Source organism: Gavia stellata, chromosome 10 (genome assembly GCF_030936135.1).
Source record: "Gavia stellata isolate bGavSte3 chromosome 10, bGavSte3.hap2, whole genome shotgun sequence".
Lineage (NCBI taxonomy): Eukaryota > Metazoa > Chordata > Aves > Gaviiformes > Gaviidae > Gavia > Gavia stellata.
Window position 1 is genome coordinate 31,487,329 of NC_082603.1, and position 19,766 is coordinate 31,507,094.

General features: G+C 41.2%; 1 protein-coding gene across 4 annotated transcripts in view; it reads right to left on the reverse strand.

The window, feature by feature from the left end:
• The window catches only part of DAB1 (DAB adaptor protein 1), a 121,133-nt gene that overhangs the window by 41,871 nt on the left and 59,496 nt on the right, over window positions 1–19,766 (reverse strand). The window lies entirely within an intron of this gene.

Genomic DNA, 19,766 nt, shown 5'->3' on the forward strand with positions numbered 1-19,766 from the left:
TTCTACATATTCCAATACTCTGTTCTAAATATTATTTAATGAGTGCCCGATTCCTTGCTCTTGCAAAGCAGAAATGAGACTCCTGTTGCATTCAGTAGAGATTTACCACCATAAAATGCAAGATGAGAACTGCGTCCTTTCTGTAAATCTTTGTTTTAAGGATGCAGCCTGCCCAGTACCCCGCACAGCCCTTCGCAGCAGTGAGACGTGCACTGGAGTAAAGGACAGCAGAAGGGACAGCACAAGGAGAAACACCATCTCATCCAGCCACCCAACACAGACTTGCAATTGTGGCTATCTATAAATACCCGCTCTTTGCATGTTTTGATTAGATTTGCGTCTGGTGCATTCACGCAGATTAATCTGTCCCGTAAAATAAGACCAACCAACGGAAAGGTCATCTTTATCCCTCAGTTTGTAACTGCTCACATGTAGCCACCCCCTCGATAATTGATACGAACAGTCCTGAAAGGAAATGAAACAAAAGCCACACAAAACTGCTTATAGCAGAAGTGGTGGTCAGTGCTCAGCAGTTAATATTCACAAGCTGATCTGCCCCTCCTTCTCCCCAGACTCTTTTTTTTTTTTTATTAATATCTTCAAGGTTTTACCTTGACTTAATCCCGTCTCTAGCAGGTCAGAAGCACATAAAAGAATTATGTCATAACTCAGGGATGTTTAGGACACCCCTGTATGTCCATGCTGATGGATTCCATCACACACTATGTGATGTTTTTGCTGTATCTGTGCGGAGCCCTGCTACGAGCCATTTACCAATTCATAAGTGAGGTATCAAATTGTTTTGGAGGGCTGCAGTATGACAGAACAAATTATAGAGAAGACTTAATTTGTATTACGGTTCAATACAGTCAATTAAATATTGCACAGATTAGAAAGTAATATAACATTTAAGCTTCAGTTGTTAAAAAAAATCCACTCCAAATTATTTTAGGTCTCCTGTGACTTTAGTTACTGTGGCAAACATTGAGGATTTTAAATGCAAACACAGATAAAGTCTCAAACCGGGTAACTAAGACAGTCCCGTGATGCATGAGTGCTTCTTTTTAGGCTAAACATGATATTATTATTATGTTTTATTCATACATTAGAAAGTTTTTTCCTGGTGTTAAACTTAAAGAAGTCCAAAATACCCTCCTCCACCAAGGCTGCTGTCTGGCCTCTTCCCCTTAAGTTTGCTCCGGTCTCTCCCACTAGCCATTATTTTCTCTCCTTTTCTCCATTCTATCCCCCGCTTCTCCTCTTCCCCCAGGTTGCTCCCTGTACATCACATTGAATTGATTTAGCTGCCTCTGAGATCTGTAGCATTTCTAATTTCCCTTAGGCTGCTTGGCTCCTATCATAAATTTTTTCACCCCTTATCCTCATCTTGCCCCTTTATTTCCATGCTGTAGCCTCCAGTGCCACTAAATCAATTAAGTCAATCAATTAAGTACTTGGAGGGTCCAGCAATCATGTCAAATATGTGAGTTAGATGGCATGAGAAAGTCACTGCTTTACTATCGCTATTTCTCTTTTAATGAGGTTGTCTATTTAGTGGAGCCTGGGGCACAGTGTTAAGAGCCACAACAAAAAATACCCTGCAAGCTGCAAAGCCTCCTATAAAAGCTGCTCCACCGAAAGCAGGAAGCATGTACCATACAATATGATATCCATAAGGACAAGTTTCACAGGGATGTAAGTTGCACAGCCTTTCACCTTGAATAACTAAATGGTGAGCCCCTTTTCAGATAGGTGCTATCACCTGACAGCTTTGCTGTTGTGATTTCCACGCTATCCATACTGGGATGTGGGTGACAGACGTGGCCCAAGCATCCTCTGCGTTTCCATTCCTGTCCATTCACTTCTGTCATGTTTGAATAAGCAAGAATATATTTTGCGTGTCACATAAAGCTCCCTGAACACCAAAGTTACCCACCAAACTGCAAAATCCTTAATGGATTCGTATCAGAATAACTTAATGAACTATAGTTTAAGTCCTGCCACTGCCTACATACAAGTCCCCCCTACTCCAACTCATGTTGTGATTGCTCAGCAGCACTTTAGGAAATCAGGCCCTACATGTTTAGGAAGACTACTGAACAAATCATAGAACCGGAATCTAGTGTGGAAAATTATGGCAATGCCTTAACAAGCAGATTAGCAAGCCAGAAGTGCAATAGTACATTGACCATCATTTACTGCAACACATTAACCGAAAGCAATGAATTTTAAAACATGTTAGTGGTTCTGAGAGGAATTTGGTCTCATTGCTGCAAGAAACGCTGGAGTGCTACAGATGTGCGGCGAGCTCCTCCACGACACCTGGGAGGCTGCTGTGTTCGTTAGTGGTGCTCAAGACACACATACTACAGCACTTCGTCAAATGTTCTTCATGGCCATTTCCTTACATTTCCCGTTTGTTTTAGCTGGGATTTGCAGGGTTCAGGGGGACAACAACTGGTCACAAGCATTTTTCTAATTGCCTATGTTTGTGCTGCGATGCTTCTCTGCTGTTTTGTTAAAATGCACTTAGCAGAGGTGGTCTGGAGCTGCTCATCTCCATCATAAACACCCCACAGTCCAAACACGCAGTTAAGGAGCAGACATGAAACACCTCTACAGCTGCAGATTAAAATCCCAGACCTGTCTACTTTTATAACTTTCAGGATGGAGAGCAGTATGTAGATAACTGAAAAAAAACCCACCCAAACCCCCCCGAAACCCTTGTTGGCATGGAGTTTCCCCTGGTACCCATGCATGGTGCATGGATACCTCTTAAGCAGCTGTGAACCTTTCAACTCCCTTTCCCCCTAAAGACAACTGCGTTTCAATGGGACTGTGTACAGACAATTTGGGGAAAAAGTCAACAATCTCAAACATCAGTAAAATGGAAAATGAATCAGTAAATTGTATTTGCACCACAAACTTCCCCGTGTTGTTTTCTGGAACTTAGTATTTGGGTGGTAGATGGGGTGGCAAGGCATCAGCCTACTGAGATACGCAGCGAACGAGCAGATGGGGGAAACACAACAAGCCTTCCCCTAACCACCGCAAAAAAATTTCAGTTTGATGTGAAATGGCGAAAAGAAGGCAGCTTGGTGTGTTTCAGAGCTACGGTTACCGATAATTCCGGACTCCCTGCGAAGTACTGCTGGACACAGCACAGGGTGACCGAGAGCAGGGGTGCTGACAGCTCATCCACCAAAAAAGCCAGTTGCTCCCCCGCCTCCATCAGTGCTTCCACCCACAGCCTTTCCCTGCCTCCCTGGTGGTTCCTGAGCACTCAGTGCACTATAAAAACACATCACTGGAGTTGTGGGTGTTGCTAAAGTGTAAGTGAAGAGTCAGAACTTGCAGGTTGCTGTCAGAGGCAGCTAAATCCAACCGGACGAGGCTTAGCAACACACCTTGTGAGTTGGTCACTGCTGCCGATTTCTCGATTAGCGACAGGCTGCTGCAAATCGTGGTGTTACTGCTGCAGTCTCCTCTGCCTTCACCGGGCAGATGCCTTTCATTATAAGTTTTCTTTTCTATTATTTTGGCCCATTTTCCAAAGATGAATACAAAAAATTCTTTGGATTTTGCTCCAATTGGTCAGAAAGGCAAGAGGGGAGCAGTTCACCCAGGCCATATAATACAAAAGGGGACGTTTGAGGAAAGGAGAAAAAGAGCGCTCACAAGAGAAACAGATTTGGAAACTATGTGTCTAAACAAAAGGCAAGAGAGGAAACATCATATTTCAAATCTGACAGTCCTTTCCTACCGTGATGAGTACTCCAGTTGCATGTCCGTGGAGAGAAGACAGCGGAATAAACAATATATGACAGATCACAGCAATTTGGCTTCAATGTGGTAGTGGTTGGTGTGGATAAACACTCGATAGACCAAAAAATCTGTTATATAAACATTTACTACAACACATGGAAAATTTCATCTAGTTTGATCTAGAAAAGGAAGAAAGCGGTAGAGTTTAAGCTTAGCAGACTACCAAAATACTGAATTCCTACTAGAACAGCAAGCAGTCTTGGAACAAAGTATCATTTCAATTCAGCTTTCAAAAATAAACGTCACATATGAATATCTGAAAAGCAAAAGCCGCTAGAAACCTCTTGCGGTTATGGATATTTCAGTATTGGGAGGCATTTCCAGGCACTGGCCAAGACGATCAGTTTTGATCATAAAAGAGTATAAACTGAACATACTACCATGGAGTGAGAACTGAACCCTTCCACTGAAGGAGACTGAACACGTGCTACATACTAAGCAGCCGAAATGAATGGTTCAGCCCTCAATCTTTTTGACCCAAAGCCACTCATGGAGTTTGGGCTGAGCAATCAGTTATGGACTTTGTCTGCAGAAAAACCCAAGAACAGGAGCAGAAAAGGAAAATTTAACCTCTGGAGTGCCCTCCAAGCCCGAAGGGACTTCTCAAATGGCAGCCTTTAAGGACGTCTTCATGATGAGAAGAAAATAAATCTGTCTAATCCCTGTGCTTCTTCCATACACACTGATTTTGCAGACAATAACCTAAAGACTGACTTTTCCAAGTGCCAACTCCTACAGTGCGTTTCAGTGCACAAGCTTTGCAATAAAAACACTTGGCACGAAAAGCACATTTTCAGATTATATGCAGATCAAAGCTTAGTCTATGTATCACAAAGGAGCACATAAAATATGGTGCTGATAAAGAAAAGAATCAAGACAGATTTAGCCCCAGTTATCACAGACTCAGCCCCTCCAGGGGGTTAGCAGTCTGGCTGTGACACAGCAAAGCACCCAGAAGATGTGTAAATTTAATTTCCTCTTAATAATAATAATAATAATAATAAACTCTTAAGAGCCATTCTCTTCCTGAGCAAAAAACAGATTATGTGACTTCCCAAGCTTAGACGGCAACGTGCAGCTGAGTCAGGAAGGACGAAAGTCAGTGAGCATAATCATACGCGTAAGGATAAGCACGTCTTCAAGTGAAGTGCTAGACTAAGCTCAATCTGTACACTCCAATTCACCCCCTATAAAGGCAAGCACTTAGCAAAAGTACCCCAGGTAGGAGCCTGTTTGGTTGGACTCTGAAAGATAGCTTAAAAGGGTACTTCAGCCTCAGCTAAAATCTGAATTAATCCTTACCGTTTCCTTTGCTTGATGAAAAAAGTATCCTGCTACTGCCTGTGTCTTACCTGGGGAGCGAGAGCAGCAAATTCTTAAGAGAGCAAAGGTGAGTGTCCTTGTTTGTGCCTCCTGCGACAGGCACGTGCAGTGGTGCTCTCGACTGGCCTGGAGTTGTCCTCACCCGAGACCCATGGCATACACCGGGAGTCAATTAGTTAGCGAGACTTAACTTGGCCACCGCAGCAGTCTAATTGTGACGAATGGATCTATGATATTAAGCTAGCTGGATGTTCCAAGAACCTCATTTGTGAAAGAGAACACTACTGAGGTAATACACTTCTGTCTGGCTCTCATAATTTGTAATAATGTCTGACAAAGACCAGATACGAATTTAGTTATTGTTCGTTGTCTTAGGAAGCAAATGCTAAGTTGCTCATGCAGAAGATCCATTTATTAGATATATGAACTTGTGAAAAGAACAAAACAAAACTGGAACGCACGCATGGCCATTTTCGTATCTTCACTTCAAAGGCTTTTCAATTTTTTATTGTACCAGGAGTGAAAGTAGCTAGCTAAATCTAAAACCCTTGTCCAATTGCTATTAATCCCAAGTTATATTTTAAAAATGTACTTGCAAATACTGTTCCAGGACAAAGAAATTCCTAAAGGGCAAGGATACATTTTCACAGAGCTTTGGAAAAACAAATGTGCTACACTAAAGCTGTGATGCTGGACCTCCCATGAATCTTGTACTATTTTCTTATTGTTTCTGCATCAGACACAGTCATTGTTTTATCAGGATGGTTAAAACAAAGAAGGATTTTCACAGGGATACCAGCAAGCAGCAAACCTGATCCTTGATACCAAAGCCAATGGCCCCACTAGGCCATATTCAGCTCAGGAATGCAATATGGCCCTTCATTGCAACTGTATGGGACCACCTATAGACTATATATAATACATTGTTTTACCTTGCCATTTCACCATATCAATGTGGCATACAAGTAACAATACTTGCCTATAAGGATATTATTTTATTCTTTGGGATGACAGCTGCCCAGTGGCCACTGCTGAGTTTCCAGGGCTGTAACACATCTGTCCGAGTGTATTCTCCCTTAGCCACCACCTCATCACCTTCTGCAAAAAGGTCAGTAGATCAAAATAGCCATAAATATGCCAATATTGCCCTCTACTCTAAAGCCAAAGCTTGCATACAGCCTAAGCATAGCACCTTTGACCATGCCTTGTATTTTTTCCTGATATACTCTGAAGTTTGCAAGACTCTTACTGATCAAATCTTGGATTTGAGGGAGCACATATTCAGTAATGAGACAGTCAGTTCGTTACACTGAACCTCTCCGTACTTTTACTGCGTTCATCTTTATAGCCTGTGAATGTCTCTCGAGAAGCCTTTATTTTTACAAGGTTCTTTTGTTCCTTTACGCCAATATTCCTCATGTCCTGAAATGCTTTTGATTTACATGAACAGCACAAGAAATTCCTTCATACAACTCCTAGGAGATTTGGAGGTAATTTTTTGGCTTTAAGCGTCTCAGATCTCAACTGCTTCAGATTCAGCAAGCATTATGACCCACCTTCTTCTTGTAGCCTGTGATTTGAAAAGCTCGTCAGTGAAAACCAGACTCTGATTCTCTTGATTTGTCAGGCAAACCCTATAAAGCAGAGCTTGCAAAGATCACAAAAATCCCACTCATACCAGCAATACTAAAATTTAAGTTGTACTGCATAGTCATCAAACAGCAACTTTCTTTAACCATAAATCTACTTCCATAACGTTACAAACTTCTCTGGAAAAGGGGAAAAAGGACAAGAGGGATTTATTTTATGTTTATCTATCTGTCTCCCAGATACTCATACCAATTTATTAAGACTTATATTAATTTTATGTATCATTTATTTATATTATTTATTAATATTCTCAATCATATTAATATTATGAATAATAATTTAAAGGGGGCTGCGAGAAAGCACATGCACAGAGAAGAATTAGAATAGAAAAGGACTCTACGAATCACAAACTGTGTATAAACAGTATGTCATGTTCACGAGCCAAGTGAAAATGAAAGCAAAGAAGTTGAGAAGCTCACACGACACAATGTTTCACATCTTTCAAATACAAAAGTGATTTCACAATCAGAAATAAACCAAAGCATAGAAGCAAGAAATCTTGTGTTCCACAATGATAGACTGGTTTCAAGTGGCACAGTAAAGAATGGGATAAAACCCACTCAGCCCAACTCTTAATCTCTAATGGATTAATTTCCTAGTGGCCAACATACAAATATACAGTACCATCTTGAAATGTCTCCTACCACAGACATCGGTTTGCTTATGAGAAACACTTGAGTTTACCTTTCCATACTACAAACAGTTAAGCTTTTCATCCTGGGGTCACCCTTCTCTACCACTACTTTTGCCGGAATTCATTATCATGAGAAATCCTCCTGGTTCCCAGCAGAGATGTCCAAGCTGCTGGATATTCTTCCCAATGCAGAACTGGTCTGTGAGGCTACGGGAGACTTTTGAAAAGACTAAGGAACAACCTCTATCAATATTGTAAGATCTCAGATTATTCCGTAACTGGAAGTGTACAATCACAGAGCATGATAACGCTGCCTGTGTTGAAGGTGCCTCAAGGCTGTTGATGGACTCAGTGTACCTGCAGGTTAGCAAAAGATGACTCTGGAGCAATGAGCTTTAAAATTCAGAAACAGTATCATTAGCTACCTATCCTGGTCATAAAGACCAGGCCATTTTATTTTCAGTCTTCCTACAGAAAAAGAGAGGTAACCTTTTCTTTTGAGCTACAGTTGCATGTATAAGCAAACTTCAGATAATCCCATAAATGTGCCACTCCTTCATTTGTTCAGGTCCCACAAGAGACACTTAACCTAGGATATCAAGCATCTGTAGCAACACAATGAGTGTGTGCAGCACTTAAGCCCTAAAAGAATAAAATAAAATGTAAAAGGCAAACCTCAAAGAGACTCTAAGAAACAACAAAGAACTTGCAGGTAGTTTTTGGCTTGATTTTGGTTTTTCTTCCCCCCTGCTTTATCCTGAGGCAGGAATTTCTGGAGTTGCACTTGGTAGGTCCTTGGCACATTGTGTTACAACAGTTCTATGTTTCAACTCAGGCGGTGGAGAGTATTTCTAAGTTCTGCCCTGGTACCTTCCAAAGGGCAGTCCTAAAGCTCCCACTTGCACATTTTAATACCCAGAGTTGTTTCTTCCCTGCTCATTTTCATGTAAAGCAGGCTGAATGTTTAGTTTTAGTCTTCTCCTGCTAATTGAAATCTCCAAAAGCAAACTTTGATTAAACAGCCTGCATGCAGACAAGGCCCAGCAGAGAGCACAGCTCAACTGTATTTGCTTTCCTCTCTCCCTGCCTTGCTTTTCTGTCCCGGCAGTGGGTGTCACACAGGGTCTGCCTTTCACAGAAGCTGCCAGGCAGTGCTGCCCTCAGCTTTTACTTAAAACGCACGCAGAAGAGCCTTTCAGAGCTTGGATGCACGGATGCTGGCTTGTTTTCTACTACTTATCCCTTTGGTTCTCCCCCACCCTTAACAAATTCAGCATGTCTTCCGCTCCTCTTCTCCTGATCAAACCTGAACTTCCTCATTACTTCACGCTCAGCACCGCTCAGCACTAAGCCTTATGCATGTACAGGTTACACTCTCACGTGCTTTACACTTTAAAATACTTCTAAATTCCTGTATCATTCACAGGAGCGCATTTGGCTAATTAAAGATCCCATCAGGCTATAAAACCTTCTACAAACGAGCTCAGCCTTTTTAAAAGCAAGGACACAATCAAAAAAAATTTAATTCACAGCCACATTTTGACTACCTAAAAAGAAAAAAAAGTACTCAGAGCTATGCAGAGCAGGGGCTAGGAGCCATATGCAATATTTTCAGATACCCTAACTTCTCATTTGCTTTAAATGTCAAGGCACTCAAATTAATTAGTGCTCTGTCGCACCTATTTCACAACGCTCCCTTTAAAGTCTGCAGGAATGTTGCTGCTGGGAGTACAATGATGCAGAATTAGGATAGGAACCACAACGGATTAAAAAGTATTAACAGTAAAGATAGCTAGAGTCCATTAAATGCTGCTTTTTCTAGCGGAGTGCTACAATTTAGGGACACGTTTGGCACTGCTGTAACTCCACGATTACCACCAGGTGCTGGGTAGCACAACGGGAGATGCTGTTCCAGCCCTTAGGCTCTGCAACACATGGTTGCCCACGTGCTGAGCATGCAGTGCATAAACCAGAAAGGTTATGAGTACAATTATCTCATTTAGGAAGACAACTTTTATGAACGGTTACTTATATATTAAGCAAAGATCTATTGGTATCTGAAATTTATTACTTATTCAACTGAAACGCTGGGATAAAAGCAGGCATTTGTGTTTGGTAACTGTCAACAAATAAGAGCATCCAGTGGTAACCACTGTCTTTCCTCCTCTTCTCCTTCCACAGGGCCACTTATTACATACACTAAGTGGAAGAAAAGGCATTTATTCGTCCCCCTGGACTATCAGACTGAACAAAGCTCTTGCTGACTTCCCTGTAAACACAAACGTGTTCCTGAGGGCAGAACATCATCCACTGATTTTATTGCCAATAGAGATCTATTACTATCATCTCGCAAACTCCAGGTAACTTTAAAAAGTCAACCTTCCTGTAGTTTCCCTCTCCCATTACATTGACAGCAAAGGTCATCTGTCTCCCTTGCATCTGACCCCGGCAATAGGAGAGGTTAAACAGCCTACCAGTTAGCACAGGAATTCAGAAACATCATCCGTACTATTGCTATTACCAGGGCGAACGGAAAATTGCAGAGCAGCCTACCAGAGAAAATGCACCCAATAGGAAGGAAAATCACCAGCACACCCGGGGCGTAATGCTTCCCAGCCAGCTCCAAGAGGAAGGAACAGCGGATTTCAAAGGGGGACATAACTTTCTGTTATGGCACCCGCTGAAGGTCCCCCACCACTCTCCAGGGAGGTTTCAGTGCATCTCAGCCACCTGTGCTATTATTATGTCAGCATTTCTCTTGCTAAATCCTTTGTCGAGCAGTTTGAAATCTAGCCATTATAATTCTGCGTGTGCTGAAAATAGGCCTGAAATTTTTTTCTAGCATTTTTTCTTTCTTTTTTTCTAGTTAATGCATTAACCTGGCTTAAAAATACCAGTACTCAACAAACAATTCCCCCGCCCCAGGCAACTCTGTATTTTGGGTGCTCTTCTATAAGGCAAAATCACAGCTGGAGTCAGTGAGACTACAAGGTGGCTTTCATATCCTAATTTATTTATCTAAATCGCAAAAGGGTAGTGATTATGGGCAACTCCCCCACTATAACTCTACACTTGGAGTGTTCTGCTGTGGGACAATACCTCACCGGAGGGATGCAGTGCAGCTCCACTATATAACCGGATCCATAACAACAAACATTTTTATAACCAAAAGTTGACTTTCAAGTTTTTAGTAAAATTCCCCCCAAATTCTGCTTAAGCATACCAAACATCAAAGCTAAATGATATTGGAAGGGTTTACACAGTAACTTCTACTACAACAGCTCTATAGACAGATACCCCCCATATGCAATGGAGGCCAAATGGCAATTGGGAATATGCATATAGAGAGGTTCCCCATAGCATAACACACAATGGATGCAGCAGTACCTCCCTTTCTTAAATCCATCCTGGGGTGCTTGGCTTAAACCACAGGAGGCCATATACAGCCAAATGAGACCACCACTAAAGTAATAAAATCTTATTTTCTGCCTTTTTGAAAGCAATTCAATTTTTACCCTTTTCACACTGGAAAATACAACTACAACAAATTCCCACAAATTATTTCAGTTTGGATAAAACGTCCAGAATAGCTTTATTTTATCTTCATGCCAATTAGCGTCAGAAATATTACAAGGCAGTTCCTGCCGCTACTCACCACAAGAAGGTTGAACTCAGCAGTAGACCAGAGCATTTCCAGATGAGAGGAAGGACAGAAATTTCAGCCTTCCTCTGTATGCCAAGCGTTAGGAGGAAAGACGTAAGGTTCAAACCAAAGCTCCTGATCCCAAAACACTCAGACTTCACGATGCGCAAAATCACACCGGAGTTTTGCCTTTTGGGATCTTTTTTTCACAGTGACAAAACTGTCGTAATACTTAAGGCTTTTACAATCTTCATACAGCAAACTGGGCATCTATGAAATGTATCTCTATGAGCTCGTGGCTATTAAAAATCCCAGTGGAGCACTCTGAACCATCCAAACTGTCTAGGGCGCAGTTTGGAAGGCCAGTAAGAAATGAATTACAACAGTCAATAAGGGATGTAATTATGGCAGTAGGTTCTTCTGACATTTACATTTTGCTAACTGTCAAATGTTATTTATGAAATGTGTTATTGTTTCCCTTTTGAAGTATCAGAAGACTATAAATACCTTGTAAGAGTAATACGCAGGGTTTTTAATTCCCCTACTCTGCTATATTCTAATTAGATACATTTACTGCATGTAGAACAGTAAATGCCATGTCTTACTATTCATATTTACAAGTAGAAAGATGGGAAACTGCCAAGCTACAGGGCAAGAGTCCCAGTTGGCCAGAGGATCTTTCGCAGGCAGAAACTGTGGACAATTCCTGGAACGTGTAAGACAAGCCATAGGTGCCACCGTTTTCAAATGCACATGCAAAATTTGACTTTGCTATTTTTCCGTATGCTCTTTAGTGTTACTACGTAATGTTTTTATCACTGCAGTCCTTAGAAGTCCTCAGCATGGTTCAATACCCAGCATTTCTTACAAAAAGTTGCTATAAACAGATAATTCTGATTGAAAATGAATTAAAAAGTAATCCTAGGGAGTTTATACTTTAATTCCAACCATTGAAAGCTAAGGGCCAGATGCCCCTTGGAACATCTTTGAGACGCATGACCGCCATAGCTCCTCCTCATAAACCCTTGGGCACGAAGAAGTCCTTCACTCACTGCCCTGGCAGATGTCCTCCATCTCTCCTCTGCCGGGCGAGTGCGCTGCAAGCGTCTCACCCTTGAAATACCAGGCTGACACGGTAGAAGGCATGGTTGATTTGACCTGTGCAACCATTCCCCCAGCCACACCTCTGCAAGGCCACACCAGAAATGGCAGACGGCCAGAAGAACAATCTCATGGGCTGGATCTACAAGCCACTAGATGGGCTGTCCTCGTCCCAGGCAAATGACCGGAGGGTGACAGGCTGTGCTCACAGGGCACCAGCAGTCTCAGCACCATTGAATTTAACAAGTTTCTAGTACAGGAGTGTTTTAAGGAAGGATTTGAGGGGGGAAAAAAAAAAAAAGGGAGTACTGTGTGAATATGTGCACAGAATTCCTCCAAAGTATGACGGTCAGGATGAGAAGAGGCTCGCAGTCATTTATTTGAAAACTGAATAAATGAATGATGAAAGTTGGTACTGTGGAATGACTCCTTGATAGTGGATGAAGAGTAGAGACAGCCATGAAGATCCTGGGGCAAAAACCAGTTAGGCTATAGGTTGAAAAAACAGAAAAGGCAGATTCAGCGTAGGAATGCAAAGAGAAGCGTGACATGATCAAAAGAATAAGCTGAGACAGCAATCTTGGCAGTCATGATGGATTTCAAAAATAAAAGTCACATTTGTCAAGGACAAAGAAAAGGATAACAATTGAGACACAAAGACGAAGAGAGGCAGGACTGTGTTTTAACTGTAAGCATGACAATAAATGCTGTATTTCAGAGCAGTTAAGAAGAATCTGCAAGATCAGGAGTTACCCTGGACATGACAGACAAAACCAAGGTTGAGTCAAAAAAGGCTGCTGAGTTTACAGCGCTGAATAATAGATAATTTTCCTCAGCTCTCCGAAAAGGAGGTCAGAGAAAGACCTTTGGGAGTCAGGATTAAAAGGCCTAGTTTAGCCACGTCAAGCTTGAACTGTTAGCTAAACAGGTAAGGGGAGGGCTGGAGAGATAGGTCAAGATTTGAACAGAATGAGACAGGGCTGGCATCATCTGGTTTGACACAATAACCAAATTTTTATTTGCAAATGAAGTAACTCTGATAAAAAGCATAGCAGGAAAAGAAAAAGAGATCAAGGACAGAGAGCACCCAGGAAATCCCAGATGAAAACTGTGGGAGAGAGAAAGAGAAATTAGAAACAGAGGGGTAAGATCCAGAGACGAGAGTCAGGAAGGCCAGGAAGAAGGACTTTATTCAAAATCAGCTGATAAATTAATGATGCTAACAAAGTGCTCTACCTGAGATCAGCCATGAAGAGGAACTTTGGGAAGACCAGCTTCCAAGAAATGAAGAGGACAAACCCCACCTCTGGGAGCTTCTGGCCTGGAGCTGGAAGGAGCCCCAGGCAGGGACCATTAACAATCTCCTGGCCGATACCATGCTCTGGCAAACACAAAAATTCAATGAACTAATCACACCACCTCGCCTGCTCACTGCAGAGCGAGTAGAGAGCAGATAGAATTAATTTTTTCTTTTATTTCTATTTTTAAATATTCAGAGATGCTCAGCGATAGAGACTTGACAGTTTGACATTTCATCTGCTCCAGCACATGTGCTTCAAGGAATAACTACAGATCCATAATAGTACCTCGATTTCTGGTCAAAGATGCCAGAACCAACAGATTTCCAGTGAAGTGAAGAAGTACCTTTGGTACATTTTAAATGAGGCATCTTCTGCCAACAGTGAGAATTCTCATCTTGCTAAAATTTTCTTTCAGCCAAGTTTAGCTGTCCTGTTAGCAATCTATCAGCATAATTAACACTATCATTCACATAAAATGGAGAAGAGCAGCAAAACCAGAGGTTATCAGCACAAACCTGATAAAGTCTCAGAACAACCTGGAAAACGCTTTATAGAAGCCTTAGCAACAACTTGGAAAAAATGTGTGCATTATAAGGTCAAGAGAGCTTAAAAGGTCAGGAAGATGGGCAAGATGTAGACATCTAAAACAGTGGCTGGATCATATCACAGCCATAACATTATCTCACCAGAAGAGAACAATCTGAGGCCAGTGGGATTATAACCACCCACTACAGGTGTTATTTATTTGGACATCATTAAGAGTTAAAGGAGAAGCACAATCACGAGTTCTGTAGCCAGCATGAAGAGGCAAATTAATTTTTTTATACAAAACACTACAGGTAAGCTCTGGTCCTCCTTCCACGGAACAAGGAGGTATTATTCACTGAGGAACACCTTCTCAGGTAGGTAAAGCCTGCTCTGCATGAGAGTCACATAATCCTTCTCAAAGATAATAAAGGTTAGAGTAAGGGATGGATAACAAGAATGAGAATAGACAGTCAAGATTATATATATATGGTTTTTTTATATATATATATTTATATGTACAGTTTTCCTTCCTGGATTTCATACTGACAGCCCGAAGAAAATGGTTACAGATTAAATTCATAAAACATGAGTAACACACTGCAATACTTCTCTGCGATAGTGTAACCCAATCAGACATTTACAGTATTCCTAGAAATTATACAAACCCACAGGCTGTGCCAAGCCCTGTATTTTGATAAAGATATGGGTCAACATCTCTGAAAGACTAGCCAATCCCTCCAAAGTGTGTAAAAGATAAAATGCAAATGAAACTCACTTTTAGAGTGCTGCATAGGACAAAGTAAGAAAAATGGGTGAAATAGCTATTATCTTCATAAACTGGGATACAATCCATCTGTTTAGGGTATTTCTCACAAAGAAACAAGATACTGATATAGGTCTATCATGCTTTTCGGACAATTGTAGACTCTAGATAAGTATTTCATCTATAACAATAGCTCATAAAGATATATATTGCAGTATATTCCAGCAATTTGCATATCCATGAGCTGATACAAAATTTTACTTTAACAGAAACCATTCTTTACTTAAAGCCAAATAGTAATTTTTTGCTTTCATCACATTTCTCTTTCACAGTGTCTGGATTTTCCATTAAAGTCATCAGGATTTTGCAATTAGAAAGCGCATCAAGTTTAAAAGTATACCTCATTACACGAATGTAGAAGAAAATGGTTTCCCAAGTATTTTACGGAATTTAATTATTATTTTTAAATAAATTTTTGGAAAGTAACCTACAGTAAACAAAGATTTATTGTTACATAAATAAACAATGAGACAATTACAGCCTCTTTATGGAGACCGTATTAGTCATGCACATCTAATGAAGCATTACTAAGCTATCACTGGGAGATAGCCTGATGTGTGTGATTAAGAAAATAATACTCATAAATAGCTAATGAACAACGATGGTCCTTTAAAAATTTTGCATATCCTGCTATATTGAGAGTTATGGGTTTTGTTGCTTTCTAAGGAACACATTAACCACTAAGTTCCACCCTGAAAAGGAGAGTTTTAAATAGCACAATGCAACTATTTGCATTTTTGCCTTCTACAGACCATGCTTTTGAAAATATAAAAGAACTCTCATGAAAGTCCGCTAATGAAGAATACATTTCAGCTTGTGCCATACTGTGTTTGAAGGATGATGTCTTGAGATGTCAGCAGGGTGCAGGGGGAATATGACAGAACAAATGATCAAAAATTATTTTCATATAATATGCAGCCATGAAATCTCTGAAGTGGCATTCGGTAGAAAAAGTCTGGTTTTAGTAATAATTGTGGTAGATTTTTTATGTCAAAAAATATACATATATTTCCTTCAGCGGAGGTATATATTTGGCAAACATATTCTGGAGAAGGCAAGTGGGATGGATGACCAACATATGACAGCAGACAAAAAAGGTCTATTTATAAGAAAAAATAGGGTCAAAACCTATGTATAATGACAATTTTTGGCATACAACAGGAGAACATCCTGTTAGTCAAACTAAATGCAACTTCAGAATACACAGCTAACGTTGGGACGTTAACAGCGGAACGATTTGTGTTGTTCTGCCTATGTGAGCAGGCTCCTCCAGCAGATAAGTGACTCTATATAACAGTATATGCAAACTACAGGCTTGCAGGGTGAACTCTGCTAAGCAGAGCCCTTCCTATCATGTTCTAAATACATTGACAAGTATTTGGAAAGTGGTATGAAGGCACCTATTTAGATTAATCCATGGAATAGAATGATGAAATAGAAGGGAGGCGTGTTATTATTTGTATTGCAGTGCTGTAGATGAACTGAATTCTATCGTATCTACAGTGCAAACTCACAGCAAATCCTTCTTGCATTTTTCTTGATGACATAAATTCTTCCGAAATGATACTCCACCTTCAACCTAATCTCCTTCATGGATAAATTTACTCAAAGGGCAGAATCCCTGATGGCTGGAATAATAGCATTACTAAAATCAGTATTTTTTGATTAATATGAGGTCTGGAACATACTAAAGCAAGCTATAAAGTACTGGGGAAAATACCTTGCTTATTATTTTCAGTAGTAACCCAACTACAGCCCTTCATCTGTAATGAATTATGGAGCAATTCCCCTAAATCACCTGTATGAAGTCAGCTATGACACTGCCAATTTTAAAAAATTTGCTAGTTTTGAGCTGCAAATTGATTTTTTATTGTGATAAATTAAAATCCAATAGTAGCCTACAAGATACTAAACATACAGAAGCCTACCTTTTTTCAGAATATTTTTTCTCTTTTCTATCACATCGGACTGCCATTGTGGCAGACATGATAGCAGTAGCCAATGATAAAAAGTAAGAAAGGACGCTCTAGAGAGGTAAATAACCTTGCCAAATAAACAATAAATGAGCACTGTGCCCCAAAATATCTGTTTGGGAATCCTGAAATTATGGAAATACAACTAAAGAGAAAGCATTGGGGGGGACAGGGAAGGCAGCTAAAGGAGGAGAAAGCAAACGCAAGATTATCCAGGCTGTTCCCTATTAAGAGCATGGTTTTTTTCCCTGTTGCACGAATGTGAATGTCAGTCTCCAAACTTTATAAACTCTTACTTTTAACATTGATACCAGAAGATCTGTGTGAGCAAACAACAAACTTTTTGCTGCTCCTTTCCCTTCTGTCCCATGAAAAAAGCCAGGCTGAGCAACCGTACATCCCCAGTTTTGCCAGCTCGGGGGATTCTCTCTATTGCTTCTAAATCGAGAACGGGATTATCAGTCCCCCGCGCTGCCTAACTGCATCGCCCTTATTTTGCTTTATGGAAGGCTCCCCATTAAAGCAGTAATGCAGCTTTCTTTGGGGGTGACTTTAGCACACAGACATCAACATGAGACTACACAGTATTATTTACTGCTACGACAGATGACATCTCTTAGCATTACACCAGGATGAGCCAAAGCCGTATAGATGGGACACAGTGCACCACCCCTAAATATCTGTCCCTTGCGCTGTGGAAAGCACCTTGCCTCAGTAGTGCTCCTGCGGACTCAGGGAGCCCGGGGACACTGTCGGGGTCTGTCCGTGACCTGTTGCCGATGTTACCCAGTGTATTTCAGACATTGAGATTGTATGTGACTAGCTGCAGGAACGGGAATGTGATGACAACTGTAGGTTGATGAAGCAGGGACAGGCTGGATGAGGGAGACTATGAGAAGAGTGGGTCAAAGTCGTGGAACTCTGGGACACGAAGAGACCCAAGCTGGGGAAAAAGCCAAAGGGATGGTGGCTGCGAAGAACTGGCAGAGGAGTTCGTGCACCCCTGCTTCAAAAGCTTAGCGTGGAAAGCACGACTCTCCTGCTTTCAAAAAAACCACATAAAAACTGATCTCAAAAGCTCCCCACATCCTTCTGTCACTGTCCTGTTTCAAGAAGGACAACTCAATACTCCTGTCCATCACTCCGGCAGCTCAGGGGCAGATGTCTGGAAGGTGGATTTAAAGGTTTCAGTCTAAGCCTCCGTGATGAGTGACAGGGTTACTATAAGGATGATATAGTTATGTCAGATTTAGAGTATAGGGTGTCAAAGTTATGAAATGAAGGAGACTCGTTCTCATGTCCCCGCCTCACTAGTTGCGGATAGGAGAGTGTGCAGGACGCTGCAGGAAAGGCAATGTGGCTAAACCACACCTTTGTTTCTAAACGCATCCCCTTTTCCCTCTTTATTTTATGAAAATAAATCCTATGTTTCTGAAATATTCAGAGACAAGTGCAACAGGATAAGTCTCTCTCTTCTTCTTTTACTTTCCCAAGACCTTAGTCTGAGGAAAGCAACTGTGGCCTCAGTGCAATTTGCAGAGTGCGTGGCAAGGCAGTAGGCTGCACACTGAGGAAAAGAAAACAAAATACTACCATATTGTTCAGTGTATTACACTCTGTTCTGTACACTGAATGAAGCTGGTATTCGCTGGCCAAAAAAAGGTATGTCATCGCACAGTCAAATACTGCCCTAATGTCTGTTTATTAGGGGACCCAACCACGACTGCACTGGCAGCCCTAATCCTGACATTTTCTATTTTCTGAACGCAGGCTGTAACCTCATCAATGTTCTCTTAAACACTGCTTTTGTATGAATACTTTACACGTGCTGTACACAACACATTCCAAATGAGCTTTTCATTACTAACTACTTGTATTATGTATCAGTGAGCTCAATGACATTGATTTTCTAATAATATAAATTAACTGGCAAAGATAATTTCATCTATCATCAGTAGGGTTTTATTTCTGGCATCATGTTAAACAGTTAATCTTTCAAAAGATTAAATCAAGAGCTTTTTAAAATTCAAGGCAGAGCCGAAACTGCTGTAAAAATCTTCTTAATTAGGATTAAAACAGTTTGTGTGTTGTAGTTTTATATCTAAGTAGTATAATGTTTTGCTTAGATTTCTTCTTTCAGAGCAATTTAAAAAATCAAACATGATATTGCTGCGGCAAAAACTGCGTAAGGCGTGGAAGTCTGCTGCACATTCCTCGACCAGATGCTACTGGAGAAGTTGCTGCTCGGCAGCCTCAAACAGCAACCTCAAACTTTCCGGTATCTTTTACCTCCAATTCCATACAATATATACTTTTTCTACCACTGATGACACAAAAGCTCTGCTTCTTATGGTTACTGCCTATCTGACAGAAGACAGTCACTGTTGTTAATAGGAGTATATTGCATTGTGGTGACTACAGCTGTGCTGACCTGAAATTATGGACCTGACAGAAACTCTTTAGGATTCCCCTGGGACATCTTCAGGGCAACCCCAGGTAAGTGTGTGCTGCTCCCAGGAGCTCCCCAGCTCCCAGTGCCCTTCCTTTTCTCTCTTTCTCTCAGGCTTGGAGAAAACAAGCTTCAGTCTCCTGGGGTTGTCCGCAGCTCCCTGTTCCAGCTTGTTTTCTTCCCTTCAGCTTCCCATGACACAAAGGGCCCAATCCAAGACAATCCTAGCCTCTAATCCTAATCCTTTGTCGTCAGACTCTCAAAAGTCAGTGGTACTGCCGAGGAGCCTTAAGGAGCATCCAGAGGACTGGTGCAGCCTGGCCCAGGCTGGATGAGAAAACCCATATGGGCCCAGACACCAGTCTGTACCATGGACTGCTAAAGCCTCCTGCAGTGGGCTGGTATTTCCGAGAAACAATTTTTTATCTGGCAGAAGAAAAACAAATCCCTTCTCGCCACTTTCTGGACTCAGAGCTGTGAGTGTTTATGCAAGTAAGGAGCATCTGTGTACTCAAG